Here is a 13,211-nt window from a genome sequence, read left to right as displayed (position 1 = left end):
TGTCATTCATGTTATACACAAACACAGTTTTTTCTACATATAATTAAAATCATTCATTGATACATTCATTCATCTTCTGTGCCCGCTTATTCCTGTTAAGGGTCGCGGGTGTCTGCTGGAGCCTATCCCAGCTGTCACAATTCAGATAATGTACAATTTAATATTACCAAACTTCAAAGTCACATATTTCTCCTTGTAGGACAACCAGAACTGATTTGTTCCCGTGGACCAATCACAGTCCTGGCTGGTGATGATGTCGTTCTACCATGTCATCTTGAACCTTCCATCAGAGCTGATTCAGTGACAGTGGTGTGGACCAAACCTGGTCTGGACCCAAAGTACGTCCATTACCATCAAGATGGACGACTGATTTATGAGAGTCAAGATCCATCTTATTATTACCGCACACGACTGTTTGTAGATGAACTGAAGAATGGAAACGTCTCCATGAAAATAATGAAGGTGGTACTGTCTGATGGAGGAGAATACAAGTGTAACATTCCATCAATACAGAAGGAAGCTTCCATCCAACTCATTGTTGGTGAGTCAGACTGTTTGAGAACATTAACTGAGACATATTTAGTTTAGTTCAAAGCTTCCAACATGAGAACAACTCACACACCTGATCCAGGTACAACATGGTTTATGATGACTCTAGTTAAGAAGGAGACATTTGTTATGAAACTGATTCTGTCTTGTTCTGTGTTTTATCATTTCAGATGAATTCTTTAAGACACCAACAAGTTCCAGTTCATCCATGTCTCTCATCATTGCTATGGTTTTGAGCGTCGTGATTGTTCCCATTGTTTTCATTAATACCTCACCCTAAACATGAGCTAACACATGCTAACACATGTCAGCTGCAACATTTGTCAGTCCCAGTGTTTGTTTCAGGGTCATTCGAACTGTATTCAAGAGCTTGTCTTTAATACTTTGTTGCACATTCTGCACAGTTGCACTTACTGTATTTCTACTCTTTACTGAAAGTCATTATGTTGATTATTATATTTCTTGTTTTATTTCTTTTGCATTGACAGTTTAAAGCCAGTGTGATCATCTCCTCAGTGTTAACAGATGAACTCAGTGAATGTATTTAAAATCTGCAGCAGCTCTGAAACAAGGTGGTTAAAGTGGAGCTCTAATAAACTAATAAACTAATAACTGTAGCACTAATAAACTAATAACACACTATGAAGGATGTTATAAAGGAAAACAAAGGAAACAAAGAAATATATCACCAGAGCTTCTAGATTCATGTTTAAAGTGAATTTTACATAAAAATGTTCTTCAACAAAATCAATCATGCAACATGTTTTATTTTTAACTCAAATAAATGAAAACCTGTGATTTCATGCATCGGCTCAGTTACTGGTTTTGGTTACAACTTTGTGAATTTTCACTTTCAAGTTTGCTTCTAATTCATTGTCAAATGTTACACAACTATGGAGAAAAAACCCTGTAGACTCTGTCATGAGAGAGATGCTGTTAACACACACATACTAAAGTGATCAGATGTTTATAGAAACCAATCACAGGTCTCCTTCTCTCAGGTGAGTAATAGTAGCTGTCTTGAGGACGTTAATTTTCTTTCAGTCTGATCCAAAGGTTGGGTTGATTCAGAGGCTGAGGTCTATTAGTTGGTTAAAGTCACGAGAGGCTCTGATGTGTAATCTAGTCCAGTGTGACTGGATGGAAAGTGTTTATGGGCCTGTAGCGCCTCCCAGAGGACAGCAGGACAAACAGGTGGTGGACAGAGTGAGAAGAGTCCTTCATAATGTTTTTTTGGTGTGTTACATTGAGACAGTTTGTTAAGATGCTCTCTGTTGGTGTTTAATACTGGTATAGTCCAGGCCCTGCTGTGGTGGTAATCATCCAGGAGATTGACTGTGTTGGGACCTGAACCTTTTGGTGAGCGATGGAAGCTCACCACGCATAACCAAGCTTTAACCACATGGCTTTCTTTGTCTTTAAGACAAAGGGAAGCACCAGTTTTTCCCAGCTTGGCCCTTCCACCAGGAACTGCCAGCTAAAAGAGAAATACACCAGAGAGCGACATATCCACCAAACTGGTAGTATGACCTGGCCCTAGTCAAGCTAAGCTAAGCTAAGCATACAACTATAAACTTTGATTTTAAGTGATATTTGTTTTTATTGAGTTGTTTTGGTTATAAGGTTATAGTATAGTTAGCTCTGCCACATTGTTAAGTTGATGTTAGTTTAGATTATGCAACACATAGACTCAGGGTCTCTAGCATGCTAAGCTAAGCATCCTTCCTCTAACCTGGCACCTCATAAAACACTCTTATCAAATCTACACATACACTCAGCCAGCACATGGTCTGAGTGTCCTTACTTGGTCAGCCATCTTGTCTTCTTTGTTCATGGCCTCAGCAGCCGTTTTGACACACGTATGACAGTGAAAGGTGGAGCTGTAGTCAACAAAGAGACAGTAGGTGTGCAACCCTCAATATATGCGCTGAATATATCTTGGCACTAAGTTAAACGCCTTCTTCTCATCAAAACTCTGGAGAAAGTCATCAGTTTATCCACAGGTTTATTGACTTCAAAAAGGGTGGAACTGAGAACACGCAAACATGGCAGAATCAGACAGATTGCTTACTGTAAATCTCTTGTACATACGCTGTAAACATATTTTTATCATGAACTAAGTCACTCACTTTTAAACCTATTTAACTCACTCATGTTTACATCTGTATTGTGTATTTATAGTTTTTAAACTATCACTCTAGTTAGCCATAACTTTCTTATTCTTAACATGTTATCGATCTTTTACTGTACTATAAACTCCTGACTATACACGTAGTATATGTTAAATGAAATCAATAGAGACTAGCTTGGTAGCAACTAGCTTGAAATCAACTGAGAATTGTTATCAGCATTTTTCCTCAAACTTCACAACCTTTTGTAATGACAAATAATGAACTGTAATTAAACATAAGAATATACAACGATAATACATACCGACGATGCTCTGTAACATAAGATGTAAACAGTTATTTGCTCATGTAAACAAACAGCATCTCTGTTCTCTAACATGCTTCCTGCAGATCTCAAACATGGCTTCTTGTAGCCACCTCCTGTGTCTCTTAAGAGACCACTGCCCACTAGTGGTGGTGTTATGAACTTACTCCTAAAACTATAAAACAAAACTGTGGTAACAGAACTGTTGGTGTGGCTCTGTGTGGTGTCCTCAGGAGACATTTTTTTCCCTGCATGCAAACTGGTTGTTATCAAAGATGGGGGGAGTAAGGCTTTGATATATATTAGTTGTAGCCTTTTAAGGTCTGTCAGCATTTAAACTGTCTTTTTCTTATGAACTCAAAAACACAAAGGTTTGGTACATACAGCTGCAGATGCAACAAACTGTCAGACTAGAAGACAATGATTGCTGACTCATGGTCAGTTCCTCTACTCCCTGCCTCAGGAAATCTGCAAATAATTACATCAGCAACAGCATCACAGAGCCGTGACTCAGAATGTTTCAGTTCTCTGGTGTAGCAGCTTGTCACAGACAGACGGTGAGTATCTGAACCTTTTCTAGTTGATCATTTCAACTGTCTGCATGTGAACTTGATTCTATCGTCTTTATTTAGTGTCATATCATTGATATTTGAATTCATTCATCTGTTGTTGGTGAGTTTCTCAGCTCTGGGCTCATCATGAACTAGAATTGCATTGTGGTGTATTGGAACCTCAGCCATCTCAGATTTTGGACAAATAAAACCACAACTGCAATCTCCTATGACAGATACACTAGCAGCTATCTACTGAACTGACCTGCAGCTACTGAGACACAGGCTCTGGTTTCAAATCATCATTCTTCTTTCATAGCTCTACACCACTAGTGTCATAATGTTATGGCTGATTAGTTTTATCACATTAAACTTAAACTTTAACATTTAAGTTTACATTACATTAAACTTTAAGAAATATAGAACGGTCTGATGATTCGTGGCCAAATTAAAATCATGTTTTGGTGACATTTTGGTTTCTGATGTTCCTCCCAGGCAGAGATGGGGACTCGAGTCAGAGACTCGAACTCGAGTCGCACTTAAGTCGCACAAACAAAGACTCATGACTTGACTTTCGACTTGCCCTCAAAGACTTGAGACTTGACTCGGACTTGGGTGTTATGACTTTCGAGTCGTGAACATCATGATCATGAAATTATCTATTTCATGATTTAATTCATTTCAGTTTTTTTTTTCAATGTGTTGCCTGTTATGGAAAAATCGCAGGAAATAAGGAAATAATTTCCCTCCCTTGATATTACGAGCCACGCACGCACTGTGCCGCATGTCTCCACCTACAGATTTCATATTGACACTGACCATGGCGGCAGCAAGTTCAAGCAGAGCTGCACCATTTGTTGTAGCGTTCGCTTTTAAAGATTTCACCCAAACTGCTACTAAACGGACGGCCACTTGCAAAGAGTGTGGCATGAAGATTACTGATGCTGGCTCTACAACATCGAATTTCCTCAGGCACCTCAGAACTCACAAGGATAGGTCAGTGAGTCCCTGTATTATGAATGAATCACTTTGAAAGGGAAACCTAGCTTGTATGGGAAGGTAACGATACCGTTAGCAAACTAATGAACTAGCAAGCTAACGAATTAGCTCACTGAAATGAATGGTGGTAACTATGACAACAGCACCTATGTGCTAAACGCTAACAGTGATTGGACTCACTTTGAATTTAATACATTGCTATAACCTTATAACTTTATATTACTTTGTCTACTTAAACTAATGTCACTGTTAGTATCTAGGCGGCTGTTAGACAGTGAAGTGACAGCTCTCAATTTAAATCATTACGTTACCCTAGATCGCTAGCGTTAGCGCGCTAACAACCTAAGTGGCTGCTGCTTGACCTAATATAAAGCTAATTTTCTCAAAATCCAAACAGCAACAACTTACACTATTAGGTTTGCAATAATCCCAAGTACTTGCAAATTGTGACACATGGTTCCAAAAAAACTCCAACAACTCCAGAAAGACGAAATGACCAATTATTAGTTAAACACCACATCTCCCATTCATTCAACGAGTCTTCACTCTGCGCTGTATAAAGGGGGATTAACCCTCCCCCTAGCGGCTGCTGTACTGAGTGAATGGCGTATTGCTTGAGTCCATTTCTAACCCGCTCCCACTGTATAGTAATGTTCTATAAACAACAATATTATTAGCTATATCATCCATATTTACATTATAGTAAGAAAGTAAATTAATTCACATGTTTATCTACAGGTTTGCAGAATTCAGCAAGGCAAAGAAAGGGACCAGTGAGGAGGGACAGAGCAGCATTGAGTCTTTCTTGGTTCAGGCAAGAGGTGTGCAAGCATACCACCAAGGTCATCCTAGACAGAGGCTCATCACTGAGTCAATAGTCAATGACCTCATCATAGGATGCAATTTGCCCCTGTCTTTAGTTGAGCATCCCAATTTCAGGAATTTTTTGTCAGTGGCAGAGGAGAGATATAACCCAGTGAGTCGATGCACGATTACAAGACGTGTGAGTGAGCTAGCATCAGAGAAACAGGCCTCTATCAAATTAAAACTGGAGAAGACAAACACTCTATCTGTGACTGTGGACATTTGGACAGACAGAGCCATGCGTGGGTTTTTAGGGGTAACAGCCCACTTCATGGAGCTAGACAGAAGTAGTCCAAAACTCCAAACAGTTCTATTAAGTTGTGAAAGATTCACAGGGTCACACACTGGTCAAAGAATTAGTGATGCATTTGAAGAAATTTGTGACTGCTTTCACATCAAGCACAAAATAGACTACATTATCTGTGACAATGCATCGAACATGAAGAAGGCCTTCACAGTTTGTTTTCCCTCTGCCACAAGTAGTGAAGATAATTATGATGATGATCTGGAAAACAATGACCTCTGGGAGGACTTAAGTGAGGAGTACCAGGATGAAATGGAAACCATCCACAGCAGTTGCCGACAGCAACGGCTGCAGTGCTTTGCTCATTCACTTCAGCTTGTCGTCCGAGATGGACTGAAAGAGACAAAAGTTCTGAACAGTGCTATGGCAAAGGTGACCAAATTCTGCAGTTTGCTACATTCTACTTGCGGGCTAAAAGAAGCATTTGAGGCAGAGTATGGAGCTAACCGCAGCATCCCCTCAGCTGTATCAACGCGATGGAACAGTACTCTCCGCCTTGTGGAGTCAGTCACTAACTTGGATGTCCAAAGTCTGAATTCACTCCTGGAAGCCCAAGGTCATAAAGGCCTGTGCCTATCAGCCAGAGAATGGGGCCAGCTGAAAGAGCTTGTGGATGTTTTGGCCCCATTTCAGCAAGCCACAGACCTTACTCAAGGGGAGAAAGTGGTGACCCTTAGTGCAGCGCTCCCGTGTGTACTCTCACTGAACAGTCACCTCATCAGGATGCTGAACACAACACGTCACCTGGTGGGTCTAGTAAGAGCACTACAGAAGTCCCTCCAGATCCGGTTTAAGGGGATGTTTGTGAATGTCAGAATGGATGACTCCAGTGACCTCGCAGTGGATCTTCCATTTGGAGATACCATCTACATGATTTCTGCATTGCTAGACCCATCATTCTGCTTCTTTTGGCTAGAGCAAGATGTCCAAGGATCAGATGAAGTTAAGAGTGAGGTGAAGGAGATGATCATAGGTAGGTATATACACAGCCTTGCTTAACAACTGAACCTCACATTATAGAACACAATACAAAAGAAAACAATAATATTAATTAGTTTATTTATTTCAACTATATGTGTACTGTTGTCATTATAATATAACTGTGTGGATTTATTGACATTTTTAAGATCTTGTCTTGGCGGATGCACGCAAAGTCCCTGTACCAGACAGCAGTAGTAGTGGTGATGATGACCAAGAGCCATCACCACCGAAAATTCCATGTCTCTTCTCTGGATACAAAAAAAGCAAGAAAACCATTGATCATGGCTCATCTGTGAGGGCCGAGCTGATCCGCTATATGCAGTTTTCAGCTAATGGAGATGACGAAGGATGTCTGGACTTTTGGCAAAGGCATCAGAAGTCTTTCCCAAGGCTTTATCTGGTGGCTATGAGAGTCCTGGCTGTGCCTGCCACCAGTGCACCTGTGGAGAGGGTGTTCAGTCATGGTGGCATCATAATGCGCCCTCACAGAGCCAGACTTAGTGCAAAGACACTGTCAGAATTACTGTTTTTGAAATGCAATTATGTTGTCTAAACCCATTCCCAGGATATAAGTAATGTTAAAAGGTCTTGCCACAGATGTTTGGTGTAGATGACTGATTTTATTGTTATTATTTTTTAAAATTTGTGTTATTTTCCTCAATTTCCTATTTTCTGTTGTCATTTTCCTCAATTTTCTATTTTTATTTGGTAAAGGACAAGAATATACACGTTTGTCAATATATCCTGTGGTATTCATTTTAAAATACATTGATCCAAGTTGAAACAAAGCTTTTGTGGTGTTTCTTCACATTGCACATTAAAATAGTCTTCATAATTGCATTGTTCTGATCAATTTTGATTGTTGTGTGCAATAATAGATTATATAGTACAGTACATGCTTGTAATCCAAAACAATACAGCAGTGCAGTATTATCTCAGATAGCATCTAATGTGAAAACGTTCATTTCAGCCATTTGAGACTTGAGACTTGACTTGGACTTGGAACGAAAGACTTGAGACTTGACTTGGCATTGCCCCTCAAAGACTTGAGACTTGACTTGGACTCGTGCACAAAGACTTGAGACTTGACTTGGACTTGGAAAAAATGACTTGTGAACATCTCTGCTCCCAGGTCGCAGTAGCACTGCAGGACCACTCGCATGGTGAACAGTTTTTTCCCATCCGCAGTGCGTCTGCTGAATAATGCCTAGCCCCCCCCCCCCCCCCGAACACATTAAACCCACTACCATCCCACAGTAAATGTTCTGGTGGAATATATTTATATGTATATATATTTATGTAAATATATACTGTGTATATATTTTTTGTATTTTTTGTGTTTTTATATATCTGAGAGCAAGTTCTATAGTTTCTATATTTTATTTTATGCGTAACAACACCAAAGCAAATTCCTTGTATGTACAAACATGCTTGGCAGTAAAGTTATTTCTGATTCTGATTCGGACAGAAGGGTAACATTCATTCATTCATTTAACTAAATGGCCACTGTCTGAGAAGAGAACAGATTCCACTATAACCTCGTAGTAAAAGGTTCGCCTCCTGCTGTGTCCATGGCTGTGGAGCCCTGAGCAAGAATCTAACCCCCACAATTGCTCCCCGGGCGCAGCTCAAGTTGCTGTTTGGGTTTTCAGTTCTGGTTCAGGGTTAGGGTTTGAAATTCTCCCATGACAGATACACTATCTACTCTCTACTGAACTGACGTACAGCTACTAACTACTGACTGGAGACCTGGGATCAGCAGAGCAGCCTCTTAACCATGAATGTATTAACAGTAAATGAAAAAGTAGTTGAGTCTGAGGATGGAAGGTGTTTTACATTAAAGCCACTGCTGTCATGAGATGTTTGCATTTACTTGCTGTTTCACTTGTCTCTGTTGGTTTGCTCCTCTCATTAACTACACGTGTCTGGTTTCCCATGTGTTTATTTATATCCATTATATTTATTGTGTTATTTAGTTTGGACTCAGTTTTATTTCAGCTCATTCTTTGTCCTGTTCTCCTTCCTCTGGTGTCCTGCACATCATCAAGCTAAATTTAATCCAGAGGGTTACTTCAGGACACACTGCTGCAGGGTCAATGAACTGTTATGCACAAAAGGATCTGGTTCCACAGAGCTGTGGAGGCAGAATGATCCAGGACTCTGGTGTGGCAGCTTCTCACAGACAGAAGGTGAGTATCTGAACCTTTTCTAGTTGATCATTTCAACTGTCTGCATGTGAACTTGATTCTATCGTCTTTATTTAGTGTCATATCATTGATATTTGAATTCATTCATCTGGATCATGTTGTGGTCTGTGTAGGATGCTGCTAGGATCTAAAGTGGGATGGATAAATGGTGGCTCTCTGTCTTCACTGCTCTGGTTTTCCAAACTCTTCACTCCTGCACAGGTAACTAAACAAAGTCATAGATGAACCAGGTGTGTTTAGATAGAAATGTTATGTTTTATTCTCATTTATATCACCTCTGATGTTTATGGAACAGAAACTGTTGAACACGACACACACAACACCAGCTAGAGATCATTTATCTAAGCTCAAAGACGTCTGACAGACCCATTTGTTCTCTGAGGTCTAATATGTAATATGATAGTCTACAGTAGAAGAAATTCTCACCAGACAACATGAAAATAAATGAACAATAACGGTTGGTTATCTGATAACAGATCCTGTCTCTACCTTTCTGTCCCGTCAGCAGGCCTCATCAGTAAATGATGACATGTAGAATTTAATGATGGCATGATGGTTGTAAAGGTCTCTCCTGAAAGCAAGAGACTAAAGCACTGCATGTTAAAGTCAATAAGGTTGAGTTTATTTAAAAAAGACTCAGGGAAGTAAATCCAAGAGCAAAAAAAACGAAAAATTCAAAATGGAAAACCAAAGGTGCTGAAAACTGCAGCAGCAAGGGAAAAAAACAAACAAACAAACAAACAAGCAAATAAATAAATAAATAAACGGCTGCAGGAAGGAACTGTAAAAAAGGGAAAAAACACAGGAGATGAGTTCCATGCAACAGGTGAATACCATGAAAACAAGAGGCAAGACTCAAGTACTAACACTAACCCTAACATATGGAACTATCTGGCTCTGGAGGAAAACTACAACCAGACTTTTAAGGAGAGCTGATAGATGATAGGCTGCAGCTGAGTCAGGTGCTGCTGCCGGTTTTCTGCCCAGGTGAGCCTCAAAGCACTGGATGCACAGGAAACCCAGGACCATGACAATATTATCAGGAATTAATATTAGTATTAACACAGACCATAGTATAATTCTCATGTGCACCACTGGTATATAGTTTAAACCATTTTACTTTACATTCTACATGTAATTAAAATACTGTAAATGGTCTAGTTCCTATATAGAGCTTTCCAAACACAGTGACACATCTACCAGTGCCAAGAACTAGGAGCAACTGGGGGTTCAGTGTCTTGCTCAAAGACCCTTCAGCATATGGCATGTTTCAGGGATTAAACCATCAACCCTCCAATACGTTGACAACCTGCTCTACCCACTGAGCCACAGCTGACACAATGTACAATTTAACATTTCCAAAGTTATTACAAAGTTATAAGTCACATGTTTCTCCTTGTAGGACAACCATATCTGATTTGTTCCCATGGACCAATCACAGTCCTAGCTGGTGATGATGTCATTCTACCATGTCATCTTGAACCTTCCATCAGAGCTGATTCCATGACAGTGGTGTGGACCAAACCTGGTCTGGACCCAAAGTACGTCCATGTCCATAAAGATGGACGACTGATTTATGAGAGTCAAGATCCATCTTATTATTACCGCACACGACTGTTTGTAGATGAACTGAAGAATGGAAACGTCTCCATGAAAATAATGAAGGTGGTACTGTCTGATGGAGGAGAATACATCTGTATTATTCCATCGATACAGAAGGAAGCTTCCATCCAACTCATTGTTGGTGAGTCAGACTGTTTGAGAACATTAACTGAGACATATTTAGTTTAGTTCAAAGCTCACTGTTTGAAAAATGTCTCCTCATCAGGTTCAGTCTCTACACCTGTCACTGAGGACACTTCCAACATGAGAACAACTCACACACCTGATCCAGGTACAACATGGTTTATGATGACTCTAGTTAAGAAGGAGACATTTGTTATGAAACTGATTCTGTCTTGTTCTGTGTTTTATCATTTTAGATGAATTCTTTAAGACACCATCAAGTTCCAGTCCATCCACTTATGTCATCATTGGTACAGTTATTGGCATCATGATTCTCATCCTCATCGTTGCCTCAGTCGTGTTGATAAAGAGACAAAACCTAAGTACGTCACAGATTTTCACTCCACTATCTCCATGTTATTAAATCTCTATTAACTTGTTCTGATCTTTTAACTGTGAAGCTTTTACAGTTTTATTATTACACTGTTTCTGTTCCACAGAGAAAAGGAGAAACCAAAGCTCAGTAAAGAACAACCAGTCCAACTCTACCAACCAGGACGTCCTGCCTCTCAATGACGGAAGACGGAACAGCCTGGACACTACGTAAAACTAAAATCTGCTGTTCAGAGGCTTGAGTTAGAACTTGAGAGCAGCTCTTGATGGAAGGAAAAGTAAAATCTCATCTAAGAAGTTAGATAATGAAGTAGAAAATGAAGTAATTAAGACATGAAGTAGACTGAGAAGAATAAATGTAGAGAAAGAAGGTTGGTTTGGACGGAAGTGACCTCAGAGGTCATGTTTATTAGACTCTACTGTAACAGAATCTATTCATCTTTATTACAGGAGGGAACAAGAGGAAAGTCAACCTCACAGCATTGATTAAAAGATGTGGAAAGTATTTATTGTGGATCTTAAATTTCAGATATGAAGCTGAATGTGTCTCCTGGTGCTTGTTGTGTTTGCTGCCTTAAAGAAAGCACTGAAGTATGAAAATGTTCTGGACGTATTTATGACTTTCTGCTGTGTTTGTCTTGATTTCTGTTTTTTTATAATAAATATCTGCAGCAACTGATTCCTGTTCTTCTCTCTGGCTTCAAGTATCATTAACACTCATAAACACCAGGTGATGGATGAGCCGTGATAGTCTGCAGATGAACAGAGCACTGTCCTCCCTCCCTCTGCAGCCTCTCCCTTTAACCCACATCCACAGTCTCTTGTACTGCCACTGTGAGACCAGCAGGGGGCGGAGAGGGACGGGACACAGAGCTGGATCAGTCAGGAGCTCTTCAGTGGACAGGACGCTCATCCTCATGCTAAAGACAACATGTCCTCTGGTTTACTGCATAGAGATGAAGATCAGTTTGTATTTAGCTTTCGAACAGCTTAAACATTTCAGGTGTTTCTTTTAAGGTCGGCCTCATCTCCCAGCATGCCTAGGGACAAAGAGGTCATTATTCAGTTTCTCACCCTCTGGCGTATTGGAACCTCAGCCATCTCGAATTTTGGACAAATAAAACCACAACTGCAATCTCCTATGACAGATACACTAGCAGCTATCCACTGAACTGACCTGCAGCTACTGAGACACAGGCTCTGGTTTCAAATCATCATGTTTCTTTCATAGCTCTACACCACTAGTCACCTGAACCACTAATAAACCCTTCATGTTCATGTCTGATGGAAATATGAGGCTGAGAAATTCTCTGAAAAGCTTTAAGTCAATAGTGTAGTGTTGCCCTGCCGACTAATGTATCACACCCACTGAGAGGAGATGTAGGGTGGCACAGTGGTGTGGTGGTTAGCACTGATGTTTCACAGCAAGAAAGTTCAGGGTTCGAAACAATCGGCCAACTGGGGCTGGGTAACATACGTTATTGCTGTGATTGTTTAAAAACACCCCTTAATGAAATCCACATGGAGAGTTACCTGGCTTAAAATCTGATACTTATACAGTCACTGGTGTCTAGCCAAATACTGTGGTATGTAAAAGCCCTTCCTCTTTTTCATGACGTGTTGCCTCAGGGGACTGGTGGGAAACTCAGCTCAAGTTGCTGTTTGTGTTTACAGTTCTGGTTCAGGGTTAGAGGTGGAAACTCTCCCACGACAGATACACTATCTACTCTCTAGTGAACTGAAGTACAGCTACTAAATACTGGCTGGAGACCTGGGATCAGCAGAGCAGCCTCTTAACCATGAATGAATTAATAGTAAATGAAAAAGTAGTTGAGTCTGAGAATGGAAGGTGTTTTACATTAAAGCTACATGCTGCATTTGTATTTACTTCCTGTTTTACTCGTCGTCTCTGTTGGTTTGCTCCTCTCATTAACTACACGTGTCTTGTTTTCCATGTGTTTATTTATATCCATTATATTTATTGTGTTATTTAGTTTGGACTCAGTTTTATTTCAGCTCATTCTTTGTCCTGTTCTCCTTCCTCTGGCGTCCTGCACATCATCAAGCTAATTTAATCCAAAGGGTTATTTCATTATACACTGCTGCAGGGTCAATGAACTGTTATGCACAAAAGGATCTGGTTCCACAGAGCTGTGGAGGCAGAATGTTTCAGTTCCCTGGTGTAGCAGCTTGTCACAGACAGAA

The 13,211-nt window shown here is 40.2% G+C and overlaps 1 long non-coding RNA gene across 1 annotated transcript; it reads left to right on the top strand.

Moving 5' to 3' along the window:
• Positions 1 to 8,676: 8,676 nt before the first annotated feature.
• On the top strand, positions 8,677 to 11,799 carry LOC311488554. The gene is made up of 3 exons (XR_014699087.1): positions 8,677 to 9,089; positions 10,291 to 10,996; positions 11,114 to 11,799. It is a non-coding gene; the product is annotated as an uncharacterized lncRNA (long non-coding RNA).
• The last annotated feature ends 1,412 nt before the right edge of the window (positions 11,800 to 13,211 follow it).

The sequence above is a fragment of the Chelon labrosus genome (assembly GCF_963514085.1).
Source record: "Chelon labrosus genome assembly, chromosome: 1".
NCBI lineage: Eukaryota > Metazoa > Chordata > Actinopteri > Mugiliformes > Mugilidae > Chelon > Chelon labrosus.
This window is presented reverse-complemented; position numbering and strand designations above follow the sequence as displayed.